Below are 15261 nucleotides of genomic sequence, written 5' to 3'. Positions count from 1 at the left end.
ATTTGCTCATATCGCATAGGCAGTAAACATCCTACTCACGTTCGATTTTCATCAAAATGGTGCGCTCCTGCATGTCCGAAGCGATGGTGTTCACTTGATAGGCGCGGCACGTATATTCGCCGGTGTCGTTCTGCGTTACCTTGCGGACCTGTAATCCATCAGCCAGAATCTGAAATTTCGTTGAGTTGCCTGTAAATGCTGCAAAAAAAAGTAAAAACAAAGAATACAATACAATTTGGGTTTTTTTTTTTTGTTTTAATTATATTTATTCTTTTTTTTTCATTTTGCAAAGATTACTTGTACATTTAGCACATGTATTAGATGGAATTTTGTTTTTACTGTCTCTATTCGAATTGTGAGTACATTTATCGTTGTAATCACTGGTAAAGTGCACACTGAAAATCCAATATAGTGAAATTGAGTTTTGTGGAGAAAGTGTCTTTTTTTATTAACTGCAGTGCAAACAATTTTAAGGTTTTTAAGAGACTCTGCATTTTTTTAAATATAAAAGAGAGCTAATTTTTTATTTCAGGGCAAAAATAAACATGTCTGGCTTTTTGAAGCAGGGAATTACCGGAAATTTTTACTCTTTGTCTTTTTTTTGGCATTCGTAAAATAAAAATTCATAATTTAAATAAACTTTTGAGCTCAAAAGTTTTCGAAAAAATCCGAAGCGTTCCATCACAATGTTCAAGAGTGCTGAAAAAATCGTCAAGGATTCAGAAAAAATCCCGAAAATACGGAAAAATCGGACACAACATATCAAAAACTCCCAAAAAATATCGGCAAGTATCGACGCATCCCGAATTATATGAAATATGAAAAATCCCGAAAAAATCTAAAGATTTAGAAATATCCTGTAAAATTCATTATAATATAATATTATGTATATGTATATGAAAAAAACGAAAAATTTTGAACGTCGTTCAAGATTTGTAAAAGGTCTCGAATACCGGAAAACTTGACGTATCTCTAATTAACCGAAATAAGAGGCTTTCGCCGAAATCAAAAAAAAAAAACTCCAAAAAATCCGAAAAAAATTAGACACGAAATATATTGAAAAGTGCTTAAAAACTGCATGAGGACCACAAAAATATCGGTGACTTCCGCCACATTCCAAATTTCCCGACAAAGAGAACAAAACTATTAAAAAAATTGCGAAAAATTCGCAAAGAGTCTACAATCTCAAAAAGTCCCGAAATTATCCCTACCTACTTGTCACCAAATGATGCTGAACTAGTCCCAAAATGTTTCCGAAGTTGTCCTTAACTAGTCTCGAAATGGTCACGAAATTACCCCAACTAGTCCCGAAATGGTTCTGCAAAAGTCATGAACACGTCTCGAAACGGTCCCGATATAATCCCGAAATAGTCTTGAATTAGTCTCTAAATGGCCTAGAGGTAGTCCCAAAATTAGCCTTAAATGGTCGTGAACTAGTCCTAAATAGGTTCTGAAACGGACCAAAAATTATCCCGAACTAGTTCCGAAATGATCCCAGACAAGTTCCAAAACGATACCAAACTAGTTCCGAAATTATTCCGAAATAGGCCTGTAATGGTCCTGAAATAACGCTGAGCTACACCTTTTCCAAGAGCACTTCAGAAAGCGTCAAATGAACTTCAGAATACATAGTCAGTTCATTTTATTTAAATATTTATTTGTACACACAAGGAGCTATGACAGCTTTTCCCCTGGGTTAACAAAAATTTTACCCCTACCGGGAGCTGTTTGCACTTGAAGAACCCGGTTTGTATTAGATATTAATTTCTCACTGTGTACTTTTCCATTTACGAAGTTCTCGAAGACAGCAAAGAAAATAGAGTAAACCGCTCACATACACAGTCAAATCACTAATTGGACTTACTTTCAACAATAATTGGCTGCCCATTGTAGTGCCAGGTGACATTTGGTTGTGGTTCGCCTTTCACTTCGCAACGTATGAATGCATCCTTGCCTTCCTTTACCGTAAGAATGGTGAAATTTTCAGCGAAAGCAATTTTTTCTAAGGCAAAGAAAAACAATAGAAATAATTTCACAGAAACACATTACAAAGAAAACAAACTAGATAGGAATAAAAACTTTAGTGAGACTCCTCAACGGGCCTTTTGCACATTTGAGACAATAACATTTTCTCAAAAGTCTTTTAACCTTTAACGCCTACAACGCCTTTTAACGCTCTACACTACACTTCACTTCACCTAACTCGAATAATGGCACTCGCACTCAGCTTAGCTACTTACGGTAGACAATGAGATCGAAAGACTTTTCCGCTCTGTCGCCATTGGCATCTTCGCACGTCCACTTGCCCTTGTCGCCGAGTGAAATGTGTAGAAAAACAATTGTCAATTGTTCTATCGCGCAAAAAGGCGCGCAGGCATCAAGTCAGCAGCGGATAGCAGGTGTTCCAGCGAATGTTTGTTGTTGGTCAGTGATGAGAGCGCGCGCGCGTCACAGGAGGTACATGAAAGAAAATTAGCAATGATTTGTGTTAACAACGCCGCTTAATTGGAATTTAAATAGTAAATGCAACTATACTTTAACATAACAGCCAGCGGTATGCAGCAAAGGCGCCTACCGTCACAGCAAGTGCACACATTCACACGCACATGTTGCGGCCTGCGCTGCGTGCGAAGTGCTTCCTGCTTTGTGCATCCGTGCATGTGGTAAGCCGCTCGCTAATAAGGTAGCACACACACTTACCTGGCGCGCTTTGCTCGATGTGTATACGTCCTTTGTGCTCCTTAATTATTTCTCCCTTCGGCGACTTCCACACCAACTGCGCTTCTGATGTTGAGCTACGACATTGGACTATTAGCGAATTGTTGGTATATCGCACCACAGAATGATCGGAGGGACTGAGCGAAAGTAGTTCATGGTGGCTGGCCTGCACGGAAGCTGCAAGCAAATGCAAAGGGGTGTGTATTAGTATATGTATGCAGGATGAAAAGTAATTTAAGTCCATTTATTAAGGTAACATCTGCGACATCGAAAATTTATAGTGGCGGATACAGTAGCAAAATTGATAAAGTTTGTTTTCAAAAGTCGCAGAAGCTTAGACTAGCTTTTGCGGTTTTAACATTAGGGTTATACGTCGTGGTGAAAGAAGCTGAGATCTGGTAGGTAATTACTAAAACAGGGTCAATAAAGCTTAGGACAACAAAAATTCTCTCCTCGGGGTAAGAACACATTTTTTAAGATCCTACTATAAACGCCGAAGAAAAACGAAAAATAAAAAAAGGCGGCCATCAAGTTGGGAGGAAAAAATTTCGAAATTGCCTTGCAAAATACTTTAGACTCAGAGGTGTACGGCGAACTTTTTTTAAACGGTACGGCCTACTTATTTTACGTACAAAGGGTATCTACAAAAAGTGTAGTTAAAATTTCTCCTGATAAATAATTTATATCCCAGAATCCTCAGTACAGGTATAACAGATTGAGATGTAGCTCTAACATTTGACAGCACCGTTGTAAATTAAAGCTTGCCAATAATCATTAAGCTTTTGCTAAGGATGTATTTCGATTCAAAGGCAATTTCAATTTTTTTTCCGAACCTAGAGGTCGCCTTTTGTGAATTTTTGTCATGTCTTCAGCATTAGAGTCCATTTTCATTTCAGCTTTTTTGTTCTATAATTCATTGACCTACATTACCCCGTTCTAGCACTTCCGCCTTTATCCACCTAACTTACTTAGTACTTTTATCCACCTAAAGTACCATCCTAATGTCAGTAAATTAAATTTTTTCAAAAATCCTCAAACTTTTGCTAAACAAGTAGAACTATTAAAAAAAAAATGTTCATTGCCGAGTGCCACCGTAAATGGTAAAAAAAGGCACCCATAGGTTCGTCAAAAAATAAAAAATAAAACAAATTAAATAAAAAATTTCCTAATTTCCTGGCAAAAATACTCGTTCTATGAAATGGTGAATTGAAAATAAAAAAATTAATTTCAGTGAAAATTTAAATTGTTCATTTTATCATTTTAAGCGATTCTCGAGCAAGAATGCTTTTCCGTTAGCACATAGCAAGTAATTATTTAAGGCAATGATGTTATTTATTACAAGATGGGTTTTTTCGAGAAAATACCCAAACTTTCTTTTTTCAATCAGGAAAACTTTTCGACAAATTAATTTATTTTCTTTCGAAAACAGAATCGTTGTATTATGTTGTATTATATTAAATAGGTGGCAACCCTTTAAAAAAATGTTTTTCAAAAAGCTTTATAAAGCTTTAACGTTTGATAACCATATTAAAATATTTCATATAACTTGTTTATTCAATCAATTCAGAATTTCTATACAGGTGGCAACCCTCTTAAAGCTTTCGTAAACTTATATAGTTTGACATCCTTATTAAAATATTTCATTAAACTTGTTACTTAAATTTATTTAAATTTCTAAACAGCTGGCAACCCTCGTCAAAGATATTGTGCAAATAAAACTTCTTAAACCTCTCTCTTGATACCCATATAAAAACATTTGATTAAACTTGCCAATTACAATTATTTAAATTTTTTGAATAGGTGGCAACCCGATACGAAAATATTTTCGAAATAAAACGATTGTGAACTCCCACATTGTTCTGATATTCAATTTAAATTATTAATTTATTTATTCTAGCTTTTGAAAAAGGTGGCCAAAACTTAAAAAAAATATCCATACGTATGTATAATAATCGGGCTATAGTCTATTTGTGTAGCGATTTTAATTGGAATTAATAACACGATTTTAGCGTGAAATAGCAGCACTCTCTCTCGCAAAATTTTACATTTATAACATTAGAAGGCTTAAAAACGGACCGAAGCCCCAATGCAGCCATTGGTATTTATTTACCTTAACTTAAGCCGCGGGATCTGAGCTGAAGTCATTTCCGGACGCCAAATTTCCTCATCTTCTTAGTTAGTTTCAATGTTCTAACTAATCAGCATAATAACAGGCTAAATACTATTAAGGTTGTGTACGATGATTTTAGGAAGGTAAGTGCAGTGGTTCTCAGTGTCACATAATTTGTTCGGTAAGAAAGCCAGTGACAATTAATACTACGTTCTTAGAAAGTGTTGGAGCGCTTCGGTTCTCGTTGCTAAAATTTTCCTGGCGAAGTACCTAGCGTGTCTGTTACTTTCCGTGTGTATCCCTCAATTTTTCGCTTCCTTCTTCACCAAGATATAGTAACATTGTCTAACAGAGATCCATCGTAGGTCAATGAATCCCATGCAGCCGTTTCTCTAGCGAGACACATGGCCCGGTAAACCCGGTTCCTGTATGCGATGAGTATTATTTAAAAGCTAAATGCATCGTACACCAACTTTGAAATGACTTCGTGCGCTTTCAGTGTGAGGAGTGTCTGCCTCCTGTTCGACATATGGCATTCATAACGTAGACAATTAAGAGAATATCCTTTGTGATACCACAAAAAGCACAACAGAGACCATTAATTTGGTTGGCGAGTCGCCGCGAGCTGATCACGGAATTACGAACGCGGCCGATTTCGATGCTTGAGAGCTCACGGTTACTTAAGAAGTGCGAGCCAAAATGTTTCCACCTTAGCCACGCGAAGGCTGGACATTCTAAAAGAAAGTGTGGATATGATTCCACCTCACCTATTTACAGCTGATACAAATTGGCTGATACAATGGCCTGTCAGAACCAGCGGGATCTGAGTTTATTCAAGCATAAGGAGGTCCTTTGATTGGGGGCGGTCCAAGCCAGAAGTAATCCGACGCGATTGATAGAGAGGCCAAAGATTCCTTTAGCGATTTTGAGCGCAATACATAGCGTGTAGGGTCCTAACAGACGTCACATTCTTCAGCAATGAGTCTACAGCTTCCTTGATGGCAGGTATTTCCAACTGAAAGACACTGCAGAAGTCCGGAAGCCTCAACATAGCTTTAATGGAGGTATTCCGATAGAAGACACCACCACCAAGTTTTAATCCATCCGCGAAGAAGTTTACCGCTCCCTTCTTCCAGTAACCCCGCATCATACCCAGTCCTCTCTTGAGGGCATATATGTAGCAAAGGAGCTACTGGGAGCCATTTCGGAGACACTGTAATCCACGTGTTAAGTGACGAAGTCAAAGCCCTCCCGACTCCATAGTATTCAGCTTACGAACCAGTTAATCATCCGATTTTCCCAATTCCCACTTTTTCCTGAGGAGAGAGAGACCACCACCTTGCGGAGTGCCCCTATTGACTCTGCGCTTCCGCACTACGCCACGACAGTTCTGTCACGCAATAAGCTGTAGATAAGCCTTATTAGGTTGGTTTCAACCCCTCGCTTATGAATAGACTTAACTATTGCCTCTGGAGTGACATTGTTGAAGGCCCCAACCATAAGTAGTCTTGGCGCGTGAAGGTTTCCTCTATCCTCTTTACCAATGTCAGCAGGGTGGTATTCACCGACCTTTCCTTGTAATAAACATGCTGGGCTCTTGCAATACAGTCCAGTATACCAGATGTGTCTAACTGTCCTCTTGCTTTGCAAGTATATTCCTGAGATTGCAAGAGTGTATAATAATCAGAGAAGGCAGATATAGATTTTCAATGTGCCAGTTATACTACTAAATATGTATTCGTATCACTGGGTAAAATATTTTCTATAAAACCATAAACATATTTTACTTTAGCTGCCGGTTTCACCAGCAAATATAAGCGAAAACTTATTTTTTACCTTCTGTTAGTTTTTTTCATATCAAAACAACAAAAATATAATTTTTCACTTAAATTGCTTTTGTGAAACTGGCTAGAATAATTTGCCCTTCTCTCTGGCGTCGTAATCAAAAATTTTTTCCAACAAAAAAGTAATCAAAATTTGTTATACATAGTTGTTACAATTGTATATTGAAACGAATAAACAACTGTGTATAATGTAAATATGTACATATGTACATATACAAGTAATTTTTGAGCAAAAAAAAACCGACTTCAACTCCCATATAAAAAAAAATATATATATATATATATCTCATGATCCACTGATCGGATCTCAACCAGATTAGTATGGGACCACCTCTGAGATACTACCTTTCCGATGCAAAAAGAATTATCGAAACCGGTTGACGTGGTCCAAAGTTATGCGGTAACATACCTAAAAAAAAAAAAAAAAAAAAAAATATTCCTCCTTTTTTGGGAGTCGGTTAAAAAATATATATTCGCAGCTGCTGCAGGCAGTAGTAAAGCTTTTTGAAGCGAAAAGATAAGTCTGGGTTTAGAGTGAAAAATGTAGGATAACTTTTGATTGAGTAAATTTGTCATAAGTTCGAAGATATAAAACTGCTTTGAGATAGTAAAAAAAATTAAAATGCTTAAGGCGCCGTAGTTATTACTTCTCTGTGTAATTGGCAGGGATGTAGTGGGTTAGTAAACGCAGAATTTTTTAATAAAGTACTGCTATATCACTGCATAGGTGCAATGGAACAGCAATGCTCAGAGCGTTTTACTTACACAATTCCTTGTGTGCAGTTGCGTGCGTGTGCACATATGCGTTTAGTTTTTATACATAAGCATTTAATGTTAGTCTTATTTTTTTCAGCAAATTGTGTAGTAAGTAAAATAAATTTTAAAGGCGATTGTCCAAGAATAAATTCTCTTTATTCTATTTATGTTACCTTCTTTTGTTCGAAATTAACTCAAATACATTTTTGTTCGCATTTGAGTAATATAAAGCTCGTTTTTGGTCGACTTCAAAAAAAGGCGGACTGTTATCAATTCATCAGATAACATTTGACCACATACCCCTTTTTTTTTGTAGAAAAGTTTGTGTTTCAAGGGTGGTCACGTAGTAATTAAGTTTAATTAACAGTATTCCCAAATTTGTAAACAGCCATTGAAGTTAATTGTATGGTTTGCTTACAAAGCACTTATTTAAATAAAAAAAACTCTCATTTGGTGATATATAAATCGTGAAACTCAGGATTTTAGGCGAGCATGCTGCATAAAATACTTCTCTACATAAGTGCATATATTTAATGGAATCTTTACCTCCCATAACTAATGAATGTAGCAGTAGTTTATGCCTGAATTTGTCCAGAAAATATTCGTCGTGGCTAAATAATGTCTTTTATTAGCCCATGGATATTGATTTGGGTAAATTTACTGGTACGGGAAAAGAAAAATAGAAAGAAACAGTCCCGAAAATTGTCCTAAAATAATCCCGAATTAATTCCAAAATTATCCGGAAATAGTCTTGAAATAGTTTGCCAGGACTAGTCTCAAAATGGGCTTTAACAGGTACTGATATGATCTCGAACTGTTCCCGAAATTATCTTGAAATGGTTCTGAATGTTTAGGTCCCAAAACGGTAACGAAATTAGTCCCGAAGTAGTGCTGAAATAGCCCTGAACAAGCCCAGAAAGGTCCATTTGTACACAAGAAGCAATTAGAGATTTTATGCTGGGTTATACAAGAAGCAGTTACAATTTTACTACTGGATTAACGCAAATTTTACTCATACCGAGAGCTAAGATGTTTAAAAATTACTAAAACAAAATGGCCTCTAATACTTTTATTTATTACACCGTTAGTGCATACATTTTTAACATTTATGACATTTTATTTTTTCGTATGTAGTTCATTAATCCACCAATTCTGTAATAGAGGAATATTGCGTAGAAGTGCATGATTCAGACGAGTGCTTACGAACACGGTTGCCATTTTGGCCGAAATGTACCATTTTTGGTAAATTTTTTCCACCTTGGTACACTGGTACATAACTTTCAAATTTGCTACATTGTTGAAATCTGATAAAACAAGGTAGTTCTTACTGACGTAATATACCTATTTAATAACCTCACACAGGCAATTGGAAAGCAATGCATTATAACCAAATATCCATTTGAGTCGCATTTCATAGTACATCATGCGAAGCGAAATCCCAGGCCATGGAATGAAAGCAAATGTATTTCTAATGAAATTACTGCATGCATAAGGCAGTAAGAATTGAGATGCAGGCAAGAGCTCCTGGAAAAAAACGCCCATTAAAAACAATGAAGGTGAAAATCACGCATTTCCACCTGCCTGGAAAAACAAGACATAACAATTTATTTAACTATTGAGCACCGCAAACCAAAATGACATACCTGACATGGAACAAGTAAGAGCAGTGCTGTCTTCGGCTATGCCGAAGGCTTTAAACTACCTTTCATGAACATCACAAAATTTTACTTTAAAAGATTACTGCATTTGAAATTAGTTGCTTGGGAGCTAAACAAAATATATGTACATATTTATATAAAAAATCATATCTAAAAAATCAGTGGTATGGAAGATACCACAAATCTAAGCAATTTTCTCGGTTCTGTGTGATCGGTATGTAAAGCTGTAACAAAGTTTAATGTGCTTAGCTGCCTAAATCAAGGAGTTATATCGCACAAACTTGTATTTGAACAGTAGAGGACATATACATAGATAATACAGCACGCATCTTGACGATTTTCTCAGTTGACTTTGATTGTTTAGAAATAAAGGAGTTTTGAAGTAAAACCCCATATAGGAACATGTCAGTTTCTCTGTAAGTATATTGTATTCTATAGGGGAAAACAGTGCGAAATTTCATGTTCCTAGCTACTCTAATGGAGGAGTTATCACGAAAAATCTCATATCTGGACAATCAATCTCCGATTTTTCCGGTTCCAACAAATGATTAATACATGATAAAAATACACCCACTTACCAAATTTCATCCGGATATCTCGAGAACTGAGAGACTAGATTGCATATAAACAGACGGACGGACGGACAGGCGGACATGACTAAATCGACTCAGCTCGACGTTCTGATCAAATAGGTGTATATTTTAGTGGGTCTATGTCTTCCTATTCTGGTACTTACAAAGATCGGACCAAAGTTATAACACATATTTCATATTCATGAAAGGTAATAAAAGGAGTAAAAATACGAGCAACCAACAAGAATTAACCAGAACGAAAAATTACACTGACCATGGCGCAACGCCGAAACCGGCTTGTCTTCAAACCAAATTTGAAAAGGGATGACGGAAATTCGCTTCAAAATACTTCAAGTAAAATATCCATTTCGATAGTCAAGCAACAGCCGTAGCGTTTGGCATGCTCAAAGTATGCTCAAAGCAAGTTTCAGAATGCCTCAACTCTCTTTCGGTCGCACAAAAATATTTTCTAGTAAGACTTGTGTATATGAATGCGAGGTCACAGTTATATTGCAAGAAACAGAATGGCGGATAAACTGGCCGGAAAGAAACTGGGCTCACACCGAGAAAAAATGGGAGTACTATATGTGGACCACATGTGTCAGCACATCGAACGCTGGTCGAAAAAGTGAAATCACCGCAACACTTCCTCTTGAACTAGCCAGTTTTCCCAAGATGCGGTCTCAACACTATTTATTCAGCCCAAAGAATCTCTCCAGGAAACATATGTGCCCCTTACAACCCTTAAGGCACAAGTATGCTACTATCTGGGGCAGTAAATTTAACCAAAACTTTTAAAGTAACTAAGTGGCATACTTTATGGTAAAATTACGCAAATTATAAACTTAACAGTTTCGACAGTGTTAACCGCAACCAAATATGTTTTTGCTACAACTTTAATTTAACTCCTTCAATATTTTCGCAAATATGGGTCACTTGCACAACAAATTTTTACAAAAATTCTTATTTATTATAATACTATACCCATATGTCCGCATCCTTTTGATTTTCCGCTGAAAAAAGAATGTGTGCGATGATTTATAATAACTGTGACAAAAAAAATTATATGTATTTGTTTTTTTTTCCTCTCCATTAGTTGCCTGCGCTTACTGACATATATTTCCATAAATACTGCCATATTTGTAGTATGCACTTTCACACACACAAATGCATGCAAATAAAGGTAGAAAGAAGTTTCTTGCAATGCTCCACTGTTGTCACAGCTGATACATACTTCTACTTAGTTATACTATCGTGGGATATAGGGTTTTCCTTTTACTCATTCATTTCAGTACTTTCAAGTTAACTTGAAGCAATTTTGCGCAAATATGTAATATACGAAATTGCACTTAAGTGCTCACCCATTGCTACAGATGCATGCTGCATGAATATGAGTACATATGTATGTATTTTTGTATGTATGTACATGTGTATATCCGTTTGCACATACGCACTTATGTAGAAACCTATGCTACAGCTATGAAGTAAAAATTTCCAGAAAATCTGAAATTTGAATTTCCACTTTGCATACAGTGTTGCACGAACGACTGTTGTATGCCGCCAGCACACGTTGTTGCATGCTACTCTTGGGCTGCATCTGTGATGGCATATAATTGCATACTTATTTATGTATATAACCACATATGTACATATGTATGTATGTATGTAGGTATGTTGCATCCACCTGCAAAGAAATTTAAATACTTGCAAGCTCATATGCTTATGAGTATTTGCTACTTGCTTTGGCTTTCTTTCCATTTTTCAATTTTAACACACTTTTCATTGTTTTCTCTTTTATTTTTTTCTTAATGCCGTGGTTATTTTGTGGCCTGCAGCATGTCTACGGTGTCCATCCGTTCTGTTTTTTGCAGGACCGTACTGTTTTTCAAAGGTCGGTCCTGCGTAGTTTTTCAAACCTGAAAAACCTGAAAATGTACTGATTTTTTCCAAGTGTCCTGCATTTGTCCCGCATTATCGGACAGTGGATGGATTTTTTCAAAAAAGTGTTTTTTGGTACTTTTCGTAGCTTTTCTTCAATATCTCATGAAAAATTCTGCAAATCAACGTAAGCGACTTACAGCTCGAAGGGCATTGATGTGCCTCTTGTGGCGACTTCAATGAAAATTATTAGTGCTACAGGCGACCATTTGCATTTTGTCGTCAAAGTCGAAAAAGTGAGAGTTTCATTTGATTATTTTTTTCATTATTTTAAAAATTCGATAAAGAAGATATATCATTACAGTAAATTTTGAGCCAAAGATAATGAAAATCGGATTAGAAATGTAGATGCTATGGAGCGCAATCTGCACAAATTATATATTTTTGTAAAGGGCACTTTGTAACTCGTCGTTTACGTCGATTCATGACGGCGACTTTTGACAAATAGCTGCGAAAAGTACCACAAAACAAAAAAGAAGGGTATTCTTTTCTTTTTGAACGACTCAAAATTTGCCTATAAAATAGTATTTTAAAGATTTTCACTTTTCGTGTAAGCTATTGTAATTATATGTTTTACTATATGTATTTATAAATATTCATGGAAAAAAAGATTAATATCGATGAAGAAAACGTGATTCATTGTTGAAGTTTAAAATGTATTAAGAATTTAAAATACTCTAAATTTTAAATACTCTTTTGATATTTTTATACTACGTAAATATATGTAGGTATATTTTTGAAAAATTGTCCTTCATTTTGAATCCATATTTATGGTCACCGTAAGCATGTCACTCATATTGTGACAGCCTAAATTCCATATAGTACGAGTTGCATAAGCAGATTTATTCCAATTTTGTCATCTTTTGTAGCTGCACATGTGGCAACATTAGTTTTTTATTTCTTAGATTTTCTTTGCCAAAATGTTGTATAAATGTCTTAGTAGAAGCATGCAATATTGGCAGCTTTTCTTGGAGTAGAGCTTACGTAAATGTATTTAGTGCAGGTTTGATTTATACTCTGGAGAATTTTGAAATGAAAGCTCAGACTGGTGTAATTGGCTTACGTTGAGCAAGTAAGTTTCTGGAAGGCATACGAAATTTTAGCTTCCAATTCTCTCGAAAAAATGCGATAATATTAAAAAAAAAAATATTAAATAAGTAATTTAAAAAAGTGTCCCATTGCCTTCTGTCGTAAATTTTCGGAAAACTCTAAACCACAGTAAAATAAATCATTTTCATGGATTTTTTTTTGAACTTGTGTGAGTGTTTGGGTTTTCTTCGGAACGATTCGGGATCTTCTGGAATTGGGGTCTTTTAATCTGAACATTTTGAGGTTAGCCTTGAAGAAAATTTCTTGCCTACATCTTTTGAGAATTTTTAAAGTTTTGCAGACTCGCCGGAATTAAAAAAAGGATTTTAATTAAATTGTTCGGAGTCTCTTCGATATTTTTTGGGACTCGTTAGGAATTTTTCGGAAAAATATCGAAATTTTTTTTTCGTGAGTGAGTATTTGGGTTCTCTTCGGAACGATTCGGGATCTTCCGGATTTGACGTCTTTTAATCCGGAAATTTCGAGGTTTGCTACGAAGAAAATTTCTTGCCTACATCTTTTGAGAATTTTTTAAAGTTTTGCAGACTCACCGGAATTAAAGAACAAGGATTTTAATTAAATTGTTTGGAGTCTCTTCGATATTTTTTGGGACTCGTGAGGAATTTTTCGGAAAAATATCGAAATTTTTTTATTTTTTCGTGAGTGCTTTGCATCTTTTGGGTCTTTCGGAACACTTTAGAGTTTTTGAAACTTTTAGAGAGATTTTCAATGACTTTCGAAAGTTTTCGGTATTTCTTCGAAACGATTCGCGATCTTCCGGATTTTACGTATTTTAATCCGTACAATTTATGGGGTGGCGCGAATGCCAAAATTGTTTTTAAATTGATATTTTCAAAAAATTTGGAATATAGTATACGTTAACATTTCGATATCGGAATTTTTAAGGGACTTACGCACTTTATTTTTAACTTTTGGATACTTTTTCAGCACTTTTCGTAATTGCTTCGATACTTTCCGTTTTCTTTGATTTTCTAGGTGTTTTTTTTTTGTTGTAGAATACCGCACTTCAAAATTGTTTGTGACCTTTTGACTTTTTCCGGAACTTTCAGATTTTTCGGGGTTTCTACAGAACGATTCGGGTTCTTTTGAAGCTAAGTAAATGCTTCAGGATCAGCCACAAACTTGTTTAGCCTTTTTAGAGATTTATTGAGATTTTGTATGACTTATCGGGTGTTTTAAGAAACCATAAAGGACTTTTATTTGAAAATTTTTCGAAATTTTGTTGCTACCGCTCGGAAATTTTTTGGGACTATCCGAATGTCTTTGAATTTTACTTGATAGGAATGTCTAAAACTGAAAACCGCTACCTGATATACGCAAGCAGTGGGGTCAATAGAGGGAGCTCCATTGAGTAAAGCGAAACGTAGTTTTCGTAGTAAATGAAACTCTCAGGCCGAATTATGTGAATGGGACAAGGTGGTGATCATGGAAAAATTTTCAAAATTTTTATGTGAAATTTAAGCGATTTTACGAATGATTTTAAGAACAAACCAAACTCCTGCGACCTAGGAACCTACGTCTAGAATACACTTAAATTATATAGGGACCACTTTTCCACACTATTGATTGGTAACAGTACTCAAAACCCGATCCCTCAGCCTAAAATTATGGAATTGTCGTCGCTCAGTTCGATTGTGACCACCAGACCCAAAAGAAAAAAATTTTACCTCTACGAATCGTTTTACAGCCAACGAGGTTTTAGCCAAGGCGACTATCAAAGTTGTGTGCGATTTCTTTAACAAACGTTATTGGTAAGTGCGGATAGGAAGGCCTCCTCTTATCTATTGGTAGCTTTATTTTTAACTAACGAAAGAAAGCAGGATCAAGGTAGCTTAATCCTAATCTAAAGAAGTGGCACATAAAATACTTAAGTATGCCTACTAGTGCATACTAGTTCCACGTGATATGGTATGAATACATAGTTTACCATACTTTTCCCAACTACCATAGGCAGTAAATGGTTTCGTCGTTGAATAGATTTTATCTAAATAGTTAGTTGATAATGACGGTGACTGATGCTTTAAAGTCTGCCTTGAAATCAATCGGTATGTTGACACCAGAGTAAGGAGTAGTAAATAACTTCAGCAGGTAGTTCCGCTGTTTTAGCGAATTTAGATTTGTAGTGCCACTTCCTTCTCTGGCCAAAAAAAAACGCTAAAAGCATTCTTCTTGCATATATGTAAATCACTGGAGTTCCAGAAACAAGTACAATAAAATTTTTTCAAGTATTTGAGCATTTTTAGCCTTATGTTTTTTAGGCGAAAAAGTACCGAAGTTACTAATTTTTCCATTGCCCCTCGAAAACATCATACTTGTTTTTTTTTGTAATAACTTTGGGAAGTTTTCAGTTAGTTAGTTTCATATTAGAGGCAATGGACATTGACATCAAACACAACATATCTTTGAAGTTTAAAGAGTGTGTCACCAAATAAAAAAAAATGGCAGCCTGCAGAATATCTGTCGCAGCGGAATTGTAATTTTTTGAAACTTAACGATTTTTTTAATTTCAATAATTTAAGATACTTTAAATTGGTATAATTAAACGGTGAAAATGT

The 15261-nt window shown here is 35.6% G+C and overlaps 1 long non-coding RNA gene across 1 annotated transcript; it reads right to left on the bottom strand.

Moving 5' to 3' along the window:
- Positions 1-117: 117 nt before the first annotated feature.
- LOC118741105 lies at positions 118-2892 on the bottom strand. The gene is made up of 4 exons (XR_004993226.1): positions 2701-2892; positions 2241-2351; positions 1865-2002; positions 118-198 (listed from the first exon to the last, which is right to left on the bottom strand). It is a non-coding gene; the product is annotated as an uncharacterized LOC118741105 (long non-coding RNA).
- Between the last annotated feature and the right edge of the window lie 12369 nt (positions 2893-15261).

This window comes from Rhagoletis pomonella, unplaced genomic scaffold (assembly GCF_013731165.1).
Source record: "Rhagoletis pomonella isolate Grant_MI unplaced genomic scaffold, Rhpom_1.0 Rhpom_scaffold_00006, whole genome shotgun sequence".
Lineage (NCBI taxonomy): Eukaryota > Metazoa > Arthropoda > Insecta > Diptera > Tephritidae > Rhagoletis > Rhagoletis pomonella.
Note: the sequence above shows the minus strand (reverse complement) of the source record. Positions and strands in the feature narration are given on the sequence as shown.